At 40.5% G+C, this 14,962-nt stretch overlaps 2 protein-coding genes across 4 annotated transcripts in view; both read right to left on the reverse strand.

The window, feature by feature from the left end:
• CASP10 (caspase 10) overlaps nucleotides 1-14,962 on the reverse strand; it is a 48,948-nt gene that overhangs the window by 33,415 nt on the left and 571 nt on the right. The gene's annotated exons all lie outside the window — the stretch shown is intronic.
• The window catches only part of CFLAR (CASP8 and FADD like apoptosis regulator), a 57,396-nt gene that overhangs the window by 547 nt on the left and 41,887 nt on the right, over nucleotides 1-14,962 (reverse strand). The gene's annotated exons all lie outside the window — the stretch shown is intronic.

Here is a 14,962-nt window from a genome sequence, read left to right on the forward strand (position 1 = left end):
AAAAAAAAAAAAAAAAAGAAGGAAGAAAAGAAAGAGGGAGGGAGGAGAAGAGGAAGGGGAGAAGGAAGGAAGAAAACAGAGAGTTTATTTTCCTAACCATCTCCTTCCCCAAACTCGCTTAACCTTTAAAATAAAACCCAAAAAGCACAAGAAATAGTGGTCAACCATCTTAACTCTCAAAAAAATAAAATTTTAAGGCAGAAAAAAGGGAGGGAGAGCTGGACTAAAAGCCCATTTGGAGGTATTTGCAGGGAACACATCAGCAGACAAAACTGATGAACTCTTTGGCCTCACATCACATTCAAGTGCAGCAGGAAAGAGACTTTGAGGACATTATTTCTAAGAATAAAAACAATACCTAATACTTATATGCCAACTACCATGTGTGAGGCACTATTTTTTCAATTAATCATCCCAAATCTCTAAGATAAATACTATTAGTATGACCCTCTATTAAGATGTGAAAACTAAGACATAGAAAGTTTAAGTAATTTGTCCAAGATTACACTGTGAACTAGCGGGAAAGCCAAAATTTAAACCAGCAAATCTGAGTCACTACACTGTAATTCATTCAGCTAATTCAAATGTGCAGGGCTCTGAGAAGTGCAGAATCTTAGAAAGATATTTTATCTCTGAAAAAAAGTAAGATTTATGATGCTTTATTAACAAATATATTAAAGTGCCATTTTCATAAACTTGGCATCATCCAGAGAACTTCTATGTTTAAGAAAGACAAGCCCTATTACTCAGCCATAAAAATGAATGAAATCAGGGCTCCTGGGTGGCTCAGTCGGTTAAGCACCTGCCTTCGGCTCAGGGTATGATCTCAGGGTCCTGGGATCGAGCCCCGCATTGGGCTCCCTGCTCAGCGGGGAGCCTGCTTCTCCCTCTCCCACTGCCTGTAGCTCCCCCTGCTTGTGTGCTCTCTCTCTCTATCAAATAAATAAATAAATAATCTTTAAAAAAACGAATGAAATCTTGCCATTTGTGAAAACATGGATGGACCTAGAGGTTAGTATGCTAAGTGAAATAAGTCAGAGAAAGACAAATACCATGTGATTTTAGTTATATGTAGAATCTAAAAAATAAAACAAACAAACGAAACAAAACAGTAACAGACTCATAAATAGAGGAAACTGTTGGTTACTAGGGTGGAGGTGGGGACACCTAAAATAGGTGAAGGGGACCAAGAGATACAAACTTCCAGTTATAAAATAAATGAGTGATGGGAATGTAATGTGTAGCATAGGAAATACAGTCAATAATTTTGTAATCACTCTGTATGGTGACATGGTAACTAGACTTAACATGGGGATCATTTCATAATGTACAAAAGTATCAAATCACTATTATGTACACCTGAAACTAACAGGCTATTGTATGTCAATTGTACTTTAATTTTCAAAAAACTTACAACTTAAAGCATACTATGGGCAGAGCAGTTTAATCGATTTAGTAAACCGTTCAAAAGATACACCTCGGGGCGCCTGGGTGGCTCAGATGGTTAAGCGTCTGCCTTTGGCTCAGGTCGTGATCCCGGGGTCCTGGGATCAAGCCCCACATCGGGCTCCTGGCTCGGCCGGGAGTCTGCTTCTCCCTCTCCCTCTGCCTCTCCCACTGCTCATGCTCTCTCTCTCTCTCTGTATCTCTGTGTCTCAAATGAATAAAAAAAAAAAAAAAAAGATACACCTCGTTGGTCCTGGAAACAAGTGTGAAAAACCCGATTGTGGCTTTGAGTGATGAGGAAATGATTGTGTGGGTATGACTTCTATAAATCCCCTACAGACAGGCATGAGCACGGAGATAGGGAGTTCCATTTATTTTTGGAGTGTATGCCATTTGGAAATGTTCTTTATTAGTACCAATAATAAATAAATGGTTCGGAGAAGGAAGAAAGAAACGAGGACAGACAAGTCCTAGTGGAGACGGTTGCACAACCAGGTAAGTGTACTTAATGCCACTGAATCATATACTTAAACATCGTTTGAACGGTAAATTTTATGTTACGTATATTTTGCCACAATTTTTTTTTTGAAAGATAAAGATACACAAGCCCTAAGTCTTAGTCTTCTATTCAATTCCTTGCGGCATTTCAGAAGGTATTTGGCAAAACTACCACCCCTCACCCAAATTTTTCAAATTTGATGCAACAATATTAAATATTTAGCAAGCCCTTCCTCTGTGTACAGCACGGAATTGGGCACAATTAGAAAGGAAGGTGAATAAAACACGTCTGCCTTCAAATAATTCTGACTATTCCCATTTCTTGGCCCCTTCTTTTCTGATGAACTGTCTAAAGTCAGCGTTATTAGCTATAGTCAGTAGATGAGGAAATCAAAGTTCACGGATGCAAAGTATCTTGCCATTATCCCAACGCTAGGAAGAGATGGGGATTCTAGGTCTCTCTGATTCCAGATCCCATGCTCTCGATCCCAAGGCTACGGCCGCCTGTACCTCCATGTGCCGTGGTCCCTGTAACCACTGGGCAGGATGTGGTGATTCTGCAATGAGGCTTCACCTAAGTGCCACAGGAGACCCAGGAACAAGGGAGGAATCCTGATGAAGATGCCTTGGAGGAGGAGGAGGTATTTGAGCTAAGCGTGGAAAGTAGAAGTAGAATAGAGATACATGCAGTAAAACTTCACCTTTTATCCTAGTACTCAGTGGAAACACTCGAACCAAGTTACGGAGGTGAGATGGTACTCCCTTTTATTTGTATTCAGTATTTCATACTTCTTCCAATTTAGAGCACAGTAACTGAGGACATGCTGATGGCAAGTTGAGAGTGGTGGAAAGAATAAACATTTCCTACAGCATCTTTCCTGATTGGTTGCCGTCAACTGGGTCTACATGAAGAACCAGTCAAAACCTATATAGCCTTTTACCGTGGTGAGAGTCTGTCGCTGCCCTGGTGACAAAAGGGAAACACTGGATTGCTTCTCTTTAGTTCTGCCTTCAGAGTGGCTGGTGGTGGTAATAGTAAGCTTTCCTTTACATCCAGGCTTTGGTCCAAGTTCTCCACCCTCAAAGTTTATGAAGGGGAACTTTATAAGTGTATACTTGTGAATTAAAAAAAATGGACACGGGTGATGGGGAAGATGGGTATGCCAGCTAGAGAAGAGCTCTGGTGCCTTGAAATTTTCAGTCCCACCCCTGGTCCTGAGGTAGCAGGCCCTCCCCACTCCCTCACTCCACACCTTATCCACACACTCCAGACCTTGCCAGAACCAGTTTTATTCTCAGTATATGGGAGCATGGTGAAGCCAAGAACTGAAGGGGAAGACTCTCTCGGGTAAGGACCCCCGCAGAGATGTCCAAATAGTGAACTGGCAAGAGATTGTAACTAGACAAGTAAAGTGTGACCCATTTTGGATTCGCTATACTACAAAGTGATCTGTTTTAGCATGTCTCTTTTCTAATTAAAAAATTCATAATAAAAAAAAAGAGGGGGTGGACTTCCAATATTTAATGTAGAAAAGCTGAAAGATGGAGAAACACACAGTCGCTTGTAGTATATAACTACCTTATAATTTTAGTATATAGGGGCACCTGGGTGGCAGAGTCAGTTAAGGGTCTGACTCTTGGTTTCAGCTCAGGTAGTGATCTCAGGGTGGTGAGATCGAGCCCTTCGTCAGGCCCCACACCTCAAATCGGGCTCCACTCTAAGTGTGGAATCTGCCTAAGACTCTCTCTCCTTCTCCCCCTACCCTTTCCCCCCAACACACTCTCTCTCTAAAATAAATAAATAAATATTTTAAAAAATAAAATTTTAGGGACGCCTGGGTGGCTCAGTCGGTTAAGCATCTGTCTTCAGCTCAGGTCATGATCCTGGCGTCCTGGAATCAAGTCCCACATTGGACTCCTTACTCAGCGGGCAGCCTGTTTCTCCCTGTGCCTGCCGCTTCCCCTGCTTGTGCTCTCTCTCTCTGACAAATAAATAAATAAAATCTTAAAAAAAAAAAAAAAAGAAAAGAAAGGGGCACCTGGGTGGCTCAGTCAGTTAAGCGTCTGCCTTCGGCTCAGGTCATGATCCCAGGGTCCTGGGATGGAGCCCCGCATCAGGCTCCCTGCTCAGCAGGAAGCCTGCTTCTCCCTCTCCCACTCCCCCTGCTTGTGTTCCCTCTCTCACTGTGTCTCTCTGTCAAATAAATAAATCTTTAAAACAAAAAAAAAGGAAGAAAGAAAATTTTAGGGGCCTGGGTGGCTCAGTCAGTAAGCTTCTGACTCTTGATTTTACTCAGGTCTCAGAGTCATGAGACAGAGCCACGCGTGGAGCTCTGCGCTCAGTGGGGAGCTTGCTTGAGATTCTCTTTCTCCCTCTCCCTCTGCCCTTCCCCCCACTCAATGCTCTCTCTCTCTCTCTCTAAAATAAGTAAATAAAATCTTTAAAAAAAAAGAAAAAGAAAATTTTAGTATATATCCTTTCACTTTTTTTTTTTTTAGATTTTATTTATTTATTTGAGAGAGAGAATGAGAGAGAGCATGAGGCGGGGGAGGGTCAGAGGGAGAAGCAGACTCCCCGCTGAGCAGGGAGCCCGATGTGGGACTCGATCCCGGGACTCCAGAATCATGACCTGAGCCAAAGGCAGTCACTTAACCAACTGAGCCACCCAGGAGCCCTCCTTTCACTTATCTATGTGCATATTATTTGCCAAAAATTGAATTGTGCTGTACAATTTTCTTTTTTCACTTAATAACACACACATATTTTTCTCCATATCATTAAATGGTCTTTGAAAACATGATGTATGGGGTGCCTGGGTGGCTCAGTCATTAAGGGTCTGCCTTCCGGCTCATGGTCCTGGGATCGAGCCCCACATCGGGCTCCCTGCTCAGCGGGAAGCCTGCTTCTCCTTCCCCCACTCCCCCTGCTTGTGTTCCCTTTCTCGCTGTGTCTCTCTCTGTCAAATAAATAAATAAAATCTTTAAAAAAAAAAAACATGATGTATAGTGGCTACATGATATTCCCTTCCATGGATGTACCATATTTTTTTAACCAATTTCTAATTATCAGTCATTTAATATGTTTCCAATCTTTTGCTATTGTGAACAATGCTGCATAGAAGATAGTTATAGATAAATCTTGGCACATATTTTAATTATTTTCATTGGATGAACACAAATGTAGAATTAGTAAGCTGATCTTTAAATCCACCCTTCCGCAGTATGTGAACACTGAAGGTCTTCCATCTTACTTTCTTATTTAGGTGAGTTTGGGACAAGAAGCTAGGTAAATCTGAAGTAACAAAACCTCAAAATTCCATGATGATATTTCCTAAAAGAGTTTATTTAATAAACTAATATTAGATTGTCTAGGAAACTAGGTGGATGTGGTTAAAAGAGTAAAATATATTTTTTAAGGTTTTATTTATTTATTTGACAGAGAGAGAGAGCACAGCAGGGGGAACAGGAGGGAGAGGGAGGAGGAGAAGCAGGCTCCCCACTGAGCAGTGACCCCAATGTGTGGGAGGGAGCTTGATGTGGGGCTCAATCCTGGGACCCTGGGATCATGACCTGAGCAGAAGGCAGATGCTTAATGACCGAGCCACCCAGGCACCCCAAGAGTAAAGTATTTTTAATGCTGTGGTTGGTTTTTTTTTTAAGATTTTATTTATTTATTTGAGAGAGAGAGTGAGAAACAGCAGGAGAGGAGAGAGGGTCAGAGGGAGAAGCAGGCCTCCCGCTGAGCTGGGAGCCCAATGTGGGACTCGATCCCAGGACTCCAGGATCATGACCTGAGCCGAAGGCAGTCGCTTAACCAACTGAGCCACCCAGGCGCCCATATATTTTTAATGCTGTTTAAAGAAAATCAAAAAATAATTCAAAATGTGACAGAGACCTAAATGTAAGAGCTTAAATCATAAAACTCTTACAAGAAAATATGTGTAACTCTTCATGACCTTGCAGTAGGCAATAGTATCTTACATATGATGCCAAAACTTTTAAGCAACAAAAGAAAAACAGGTCAATTTTGGATATCATCAAAATATACACATTTTGTGCTAGAAATATACCCTATCCCGAAAGTGAAAAGAAAACATCTAGAATGGAAGAAACTATTTGCAAATCTTATATCTGATAAGAGACTAGTACCCAGAATATATAAAGAATAATTACAGGGCACCTGGGTAGTTCAGTCCGTTGAGCTGAGCGTCTGCCTTCAACTCAGGTCATGATCCCAGGGGTCCTGGGATTAAGCCCCACATCAAGCTCCCTCACACACATGGGGCTCCCTGCTCAGCCGGGAGCCTGCCCCGCCACCCCCCTCCCCCGCCTGCCGCTCCCCTTGCTTGTGCTCTCTCTCTGTCAAATGAAATAAAAATCTTAAAAAAAAAAAGAATAATCACACCAGAATAATAGAAAGACAATCAGTTAAAATGGGAAAGGATTTGAATAGATGTTTCCACAGCGAAGATATACAAATGGCCACTATGCATATGAAAAGATGTTCAACAACATTAGTAGTCATTAAGGCAATGCAATCAAAACCACAATAAGATACCACTTCATACCCAGTAGGGTGGTTATAATAGTTTAAAAAAAGAAGACAAAAACAGGAATGTGAAGAAATTGAAACCCTTATACGCTACTGATGGGAATGTAAAGTGCTACAGCCACTTTGAAAAACAGTTTAGCAGTCCTCAAAAAGTTGAACAGAGTTACTATATGATCCAGTAAGTCCACTGGACTTATATATACCCAAGAGAACTGAAAACATGTATCCACACAAAAACTTACATGAATACTCTGAGCAGCATAATTCATAAAGGCCAAAAAAGTGGGAACGATCCAAATTTCCATCAGTTGATGAACAGATAAACAAAATGTGCTATATCCTATACAAGGGAATATTATTCAGCAATAAAATAAAATGAAGTACTTATGTATTCTTCAACGTGGATGAATCTTGAAAACATTATGCTAAGTGGAAGAAGTCAGATACAAAAGGATACGTACTGTATGATATGAAATATCCAGAATAGACGAATGTGTAGAGAGAGAAAATAGATGAGTGTTTGTTCAGGCGTTGGGGAGAAGGGGAGAATAGGGAATGATGGCTAACAGGTATGGAGGTTCTTTTTAGGTAGATGAAAATGTTCTGAAATTAGATTGTGGTGATGTGCACAACTTCGTGAACATATATTCAGTGACTTGTACACTTTCAAAGGATCAATTTTATAAAAGGTGAATTATATCTCAATGAAAAAATATGTCCCTATCAGATGTCACAAACAACCTTGTGATTGTTAACTTGATGTGTCAACTTGACGGCTAAGGGATACCCAGAGAGCCAGTAAACATTATTTCTGGGTATGTCTGTAAGGATGTTTCTGGAAGGGATTAGCATTTAAATCAGTAGACTGAGTAAAGAAAATCTGCCCTCACCAATGTGGGTGGGCAATATCTAACCCATTAATGGTCTAATAAACGGGAGGAAGGGCAAATTCTCTCTCTTTTTGAACTGGGTTGGTTATCTTCTTCTACCTTAGGACATTAAAGCTTTGGACTCTAGGACTTACACCAGCAGCTCCTGCTCCCCACTTCATCCCTCGCCTCCCCCCACTCTTATTTTGTATGCACTGGAGAACCTTGAAGGTTTCAAAGGAGGGAGGTGACAAAGCTGTTAGGGAGATTCTTCAGGTTGCCATGTATGAAGTAATTATAGAATTAAGAGGCTAGAGGCAAGATCAGTGAGAAAGCTATTATCATAGTTCAATGGAGAGATAATGAAAGCAGGGCGAATTGTAATGATGGAGATAGATGGAAAAGACATTACAGGTACAGAACCAACCAATTTGGAAACTAGCTGGATGAAGAAACATAGGAAACGGTGGATCAGAGCGAAAACGATGTTCTGGAGGTGCTGTTAAGTGAAAATGGAGACACAGGGAGGAAAGCAGATTTGAAATGGAGGTTTTGCTTATATTTGGAGTATACTGAGTTTGAGGTCCCAAAGAGGATATGAAGTGGAATGGAAATATTTTCCAGGAAATTGCAGGGTGAGATTTGAATTTGAAGAGTCTAGACTAGAAATATCCAACGAGTTAGCAGCATAGGAGTAGTAGCTGAAGCAACAAGGTTGTTAAAAGAGAACATATAAAGAGAGAAAGGAGTGATCCTCGTGCATATCCACATCTACAGATCTGGAGGAGAAAGATACTAAGAAGACTTGGCCTTGAAGGAACTCTAGGGTGGGGTACCCTGGAGAAGTAGGAAGGGGACAGTGACCCCATAGAATCTAGGAACTACTAGTTTGGTAACTATGGTGCAAGTCACCCTTGGATCTTGTAGATCTGGCAGAATGATTAAGGTGAGATCCAGATAGCAAGGAAGTATGGCATAAATGGGTGAAAGAAGAGAGAGTATAGAGTAGACTAAACATGCATAAGACAGTGGTTTGAAAGAGAGGGACTTTATTTGATGGGGAATCAGAGCTTGTTTTTGGACTGAAGGATCAAAAACAGAGAGAGAGAGAGATTAAAGATGCAAGACAGTTGAAATAATGAGACTGAGCTCCGCCAGAAGAGACACTAAGGATGGGATGGGAATCCTAGGTTTGGGGCAAGAAGTCCTTACCAAATAAGGAAGAAAAGATGTTACTCGTATCATCATTTAAACAGTGAAAAGTTGTGAATAACTTAAATATGATACAAAGCATAGATACAGACATGACTACTTGAATGAAAAGAAAGAACAGTGTTAAATATTACGCCATTTATGTTTAAAATAAATACATTAAGTGTGTTTATATATTAAACAAACTGGACCCTTTTACAATATGTAATTTTTATTTTATTTTTTAAGTCACAATATGTGTTTTGTACACAAAGAAACAAATAATACAATTGCATTATTTAAAATTCCCAACATGCTACCTATATGGGGTATATTGGTATACTCAGTATTAAGCTCTAAACATAAAGATCAAAACAAAAGAATGAATACAGACATAGACCTTAACACCTTTCACAAAAAGTTAACTCAAAATGATGACAGACTTAAAGCAAAATGCAAAACTCTGGTTAATAACATATGAAAGGCGTGCCTGGGTGGTTCAGAGGTTAGGTGGCTGACTTTAGCTCAGGTCATGACCTCAAGGTCCTGGGATCTGGCCCCGCCTTAGGCTTCACACTCAGCAAGACGTCTGCTTGTTCCTCTGCCCCCTACCCCCCCACGCCCCGCCGATTGTGTGCGAGTGCACGTGCAATCTCTCTCCCTCAAAAAAAATAAATAAAATCTTAAAAACAATAACATAGGGGAAAGTTTAGGTGACCTTGGGTTTGCTGATGATTTCTGAGATACACATTAAAAGCACAATCCAAGAAAAAAAAAATAATAACTGTAAACTGAGTATCATTAAAATTACAAACTTCTACCATAGACTAGGAGAAATAATTTGTAAAACATATCTGAAAAAGGGCTTATATCCAAAATATACAAAGAATTCTTTAAAAAAAAAAAAGGTTTTATTCATTTATTTGACAGAGAGAGAGAGAGCGCACAGAGGTACAGCAGAGGGAGAGGGAGAAGCAGACTCCCGGCTTAACAGGGAGCCTGATGTGGGGCTCAATCCCTGGGGTCAGGATCGGAGCCAAAGGCAGACGCTTGACCAACTGAGCCACCCAAGTGCCCTATATAAAGAACACTTAAGGGGCACCTGGGATTAAGCCCCGCGTGGGGTCCCTGCTCGGCGGGAAGCCTGCTTCTCCCTCTGCCTCTGTCAGCCGCTCTGCCTATCTGTGCTCTCTCTGTGTCTCTGTCAAATAAATAAATAAAATCTTAAAAAAAAAAAAAAGAACACTTAAAACTCACCAATAAGACGGGCACCTGGCTGGCTCAGCTGGTTAAGCATCTGACTCTTGGTTTCCATTCAGGTCATGATCTCAGGGTCTTGAGATCAAGCCCGGAGTTGGTCTCTGCACTCAGCAGGGAGTCCGCTTAAAAATCTTCTCCCTCTCCCTCAGCCCCTACCCCCTGCTCTCTCTCTCTGCCTCTCTCAAATAAACAAGTCTTAAAAAAAAAAAAAAAGTCGGGGCGCCTGGGTGGCTCAGTCGTTAAGCGTCTGCCTTCGGCTCAGGTCATGGTCCCAGGGTCCTGGGATCGAGCCCTGTATCGGGCTCCCTGCTCTGCGGGAAGCCTGCTTCTCTCTCTCCCACTCCCCCCTGCTTGTTTCCTCTCTCGCTGTGTCTCTCTGTCAAATAAATAAAAAAAATCTTAAAAAAAAAAAAAAAAAGTCACCAATAAGAAAACAAATAACCCAGTTTAAAAATGGGCAAAAGATTTGAACAGACATCTCAACAAAGAAGATATATAGATTTCAAATAAGGATATAAAGAGATGCTCACTATCATGCCATTAGGTAATCGCAAATTAAAACGTGTTATCACTATACATCTATTAAAATGGCTAACATCTAAAACACTAACATCATCAAATACTGGCAAGGATGTGAAGCAACAGGAACTCTGCAAAGTGCTATAGCCACTTGGGAATACAGTCTTGTGTTCCTTCCAGAGTTAAACATAGGCCTGCCATACAATCCAACAATTGTTCTCCTAAGTATTTACCCAAATGAGCCAAACACTTATATCCACACAAAAATCAACATGCAAATGTTTATCACACCCTTTTTCACAATGCCAAAACTTGGAAGAAACCAAGATGCTCAGATTTTAGTGTGCTCAGATTTTAGGTAGCTCAGATTTTAAGTGTGCATACATTTTTAAACAATAATCAGAAAATTAAAATCATCTAGATAAATTTTTCTTTTAAACTTATAACATGCATAAACATTCTAAACATTTTAATCAGATAATAATGCATCATTGGACTGTGTTAGGAAAGAAGTATAAATCCTACATTTTTTCTCTCACATAAAAATCCAGACTGTCCTCATCCAAGAAGCCTCCTTCCTGCTCACCACTTAGCTATCCCTACAGCGTAGCCCTTATCCTCACAGATGGCTCCAGCCAACTACATTCTAGTCAGCAAGATAGAGGAAGGGACAAAAAGGTGAAGGGCAATAAACAACTGCCTTTTTAAAATTTTAATTCTAATATAGTTAACATACAGTGTTCTATTAGTTTCAGGTATATAATATAGTGATTCAACATTTTATATATTACTCAGTGCTCATCATGATAAGTGTACTTTTAATTCCCTTCACCTATTTCACCCAACCCCTCCACCTCCCCTCTAGTAGCCATCAGTTTGTTTCCTGTATTTAAGAGTCTGTTTGCCTCTTTTTTTCTTTGTTCTTTTGTTTTGCTTCTCAAAGTCCACATGAGTGAAATCATACAGTATTTGTCTTTCTCTGACTGACTTATTTCACTTAGCATTACACTCTCTAGATCAATCCATGTTGTTGCAAATGGTAAGATTTCATTCTTTTTTATGAATGAGTAATATTCCACTGTGTATATGTATATACCACATCTTCTTTATCCATTCATCTATGGATGGACACTTGGGTTGCTTCCATATCTTGGCTATTGTAAATAAAATGCTGCAATAAACATAAGGGTGCATATATCCTTTTGAATTAGTGTTCTTGTATTCTTTAGGTAAATAGTAGAATTACTGGATCATATGATAATTCTGTTTTTAATTTTTTGAGGAACTTCCATATCATTCCCCACGGCAGCTACACCAGTTTGCATTCCCACCAACAGTGCACGAGGGTTCCTTTTTCTCCACATCCTTGCCAGCACCTGCTATTTCTTCTTTTTTTTTTTTTACTTAAATTCAATTTAATTAACATACAGTGCATTATTAGTTTCAGAGGTAGACTTTAATGATTCATCGGTTGCATGTAACACCCAGTGTTCATTACATCAAGTGCCCTCCTTAATGCCCATCACCCAGTTATCCCATCCCCCCACTTTCCTCCCCTCCAGTAACCCTGTTTGTTTCCTAGAGTTCAGCGTCTCTTATGGTTTGTCTCCCTCTCTGTTTTCATCTTATTTTTCCTTCCCTTCCCCTATGTTCATCTGTTTTGTTTCTTAAATTCCACATGAGTGAAATCATATGATACTTGTCTTTCTCTGACTGACTTATTTCACTTAGTACAAAACCCTCTAGTTCCATCCACGTTGTTGCAAATGGCAAGATTTCATTGTTTTTGATGGCTGAGTAATATTCCATTCTTTTCATGTATCTGTTGGCCATCTGTATGTCTTCTTTGGAGAAATGTCTCTTCATGTATTCTGCCCATTTTTAATCAGATTGTTTTTTGGCTGTTGAGCTAAGTTCTTTATATATTTTGGATATTAACCCTTAATCAGATATATCATTTGCAAATACCTTCTCCCATTCAGCAGGTTGCCTTTTAGTTTTTGTGATTGTTTCCTTTGCTGTGTAGGAGCTTTTAGTTTGATGTAGTCCCCATAGTTTATATTTGCTTTTGTTTCCCTTGTCTCAGGAGACACATCTAGAAAAATTTTGCTACAGCCAATGTCAGAGAAATTATGCCTGTGCTTTCTTCTAGGATTTCTATGGTTTCTGGTCTCACACTTAGGTCCTTAATCCATTCTGAGTTTGTGTTTGTGTACAGTTAAGAAAGTGGTCCAGTTTCACTCTTTTGCATGTAGCTATCTCATTTTCCCAACACCATTCGTTGAAGAAACGGTCTTTTCCCCATTGCATATCCTTGCCACCTTTGTCATAGATTAATTGACCATATAATCATTTATATGGTTTATTTCTGGCCCTTTATTCTGTTCTGTTGATCTATGCATCTATTTTTGTGCCAGTACCATGTTGAGAAAAAACAACTGCCTTTGGAGGAAAGTTCTCAGCAGCTGCCAAATGATACTGTTGCCGACATGTTATTGGCCAGGACCTCGACACATGACCACATCTAGCTACAAGTTGGAGCTTGGCCAAGTAGACTATATTCTGTGAAGCTTTGTGCCCCGTTACAAATCAAGTTTTCTATTACTAAGGAAAAAGAAAATGAGTCGGTGGGGACAGCAAGTGGAGTCTGAACACAGACAAATTGACATGGTTGACCTCAAACTCTGACCTCCTGGCAGCATAAATAACATCCTCAATCTTGAACACTTGCTCCTAAAATCTCAGAGGGCAAGAAGAGATTCTCATATCAAACACTGCAGAGAGAAGAAGGTTTCAAGTGACCCCAACGATGACCTATTCAAGGAAGAGGGTTGAAGGAATTGGGGAATGGAATAGAACAGCAGATGGGATAGAACAGGGGTAGGGATGAGGGTCAATGAGGGGTTGACTAATCAGTCATCCTAACCAGTGGCTCAGAAAAGCAGCCCTGAGACTAGGGGTCCTGCTTCTGGAAAAGAGGGGCTAGAGAGAAGTGAGGACAAAAGTAAGAAGAGAGGGGTAGTTTTGTTGGTGATGAAGAACCAACTACTTGAAAGTTGAAAGGAATTACCTAGGCTTTAGGGCAGAAGCCAATATTCTCAAATGTGTAGACAAAAGAGATGAGAATTTGGGAAACAGAAAGAGAAAATATCAGCCAGAGGTCTGTCACCCATATGCCATTTGAACCATTTCTTTCTGGCCTTTTGTTTTCCTATGAGAGGTTTTTTTTCTTTTAAGCATAGTTACAATAAACAGACTATTTTGTACTCTTTCCCAGGTAACATGAATATATGAGCATTTTTCTCATTATGATGTTCTGTCAAGGCCATATTGTGAACTGGTTAAGGATTTGGGCCCCAAAGTGGCTCTCTTTATATGGCTTGAGTCTATATCCTAGTATGGGGTGACCCTGGGTAAGCTACTTAACATCACTGTGCTCATTTTCCTCATCTATAAAATGGAGGAAAAAATGAGAGCAGTAATACCTACCTCATAGAGCTGCTTTTGAGGGGGGATTAAATGAGATAATCCATGTAATTTATGTAATGAGCTAATAACAGCTCAATGTAAGCTCTTATTATTTATAAACATAATTTTATTTATTTTTTTAAAAAGATTTTATTTATTTATTTGACAGAGAGAGAGAGAGAGACAGCGAGAGAGGAAACACAAGCAGGGGGAGTGGGAGAGGGAGAAGCAGGCTTCCCACGGAGCAGGGAGCCCGATGCGGGGCTCAATCCCAGGACCCTGGGACCATGACCTGAGCCGAAGGCAGACGCTTAACGACTGAGCCACCCAGGTGCCCCATAAACATAATTTTAATGGTTACATAAAATACCAATCAGTGAATATAACATCATTACCATACTCGTATTCCTGAACACTGGGCAAATTTTCAGTTTGGGGCTATTACATAAGACTTGAAATAGTTTACTGCATTTACACATAGAGATACACAGCATTTAACACCAAGTCAAAAAATATAAAAATAAATAATTTTTTTTAAACTTTAAATGATATTTTAAATAATGACCTGCTTTTAGGTCATCGCCTCAAACCTGAGAAAGAAAGGTATATGTGATTAGTTGTAAAATACCACTTGAGTCCCAGACAGACAAGCAATCTCGAATTATAAAGGCATGGTTGTGCACTGAATGTTCGTGTCCCTCACCAAATGCATAGGTTGAAACCCTAACTCTCAGTGTGATGATATTAGGCAACAGAGCATTTTGAGGTAATTAGGGTCATGAAGGTGGAACCATCACAAGACAGCTTGCTTCCTCTCTCTGTCCTCTGCCATGTGAGGGCCCAGCAAGAACATGGCCACCAGCAGACCCAGAGGCGGGTCCTCATCAGACACCAGACCTGCCAGCGCCTTGATCTTGGACTTCCCAGTCTCTAAAACCGCAAGAAGTAGGTGTTTCTCTAAGCCCTCCCGTGTCCGGTACTTTGTCATAGGAACCTGAACAGAGGAGGACAGCCACCCAGTCTTCACATTCAGACATGTTTTCTTGGGTACAGGAAAAAAATCGCACGTTAACTGTGGTGGCTGGCGGTACGTAAGAGTTTAAGTGTACGGGGGCGCCTGGGTGGCTCAGTCGTTAAGCGTCTGCCTTCAGCTCAGGTC

Source organism: Mirounga leonina, unplaced genomic scaffold, assembly GCF_011800145.1.
Source record: "Mirounga leonina isolate KUSES-001 unplaced genomic scaffold, KU_Mleo_1.0 Mir_151, whole genome shotgun sequence".
Classification (NCBI taxonomy): Eukaryota; Metazoa; Chordata; class Mammalia; order Carnivora; family Phocidae; genus Mirounga; species Mirounga leonina.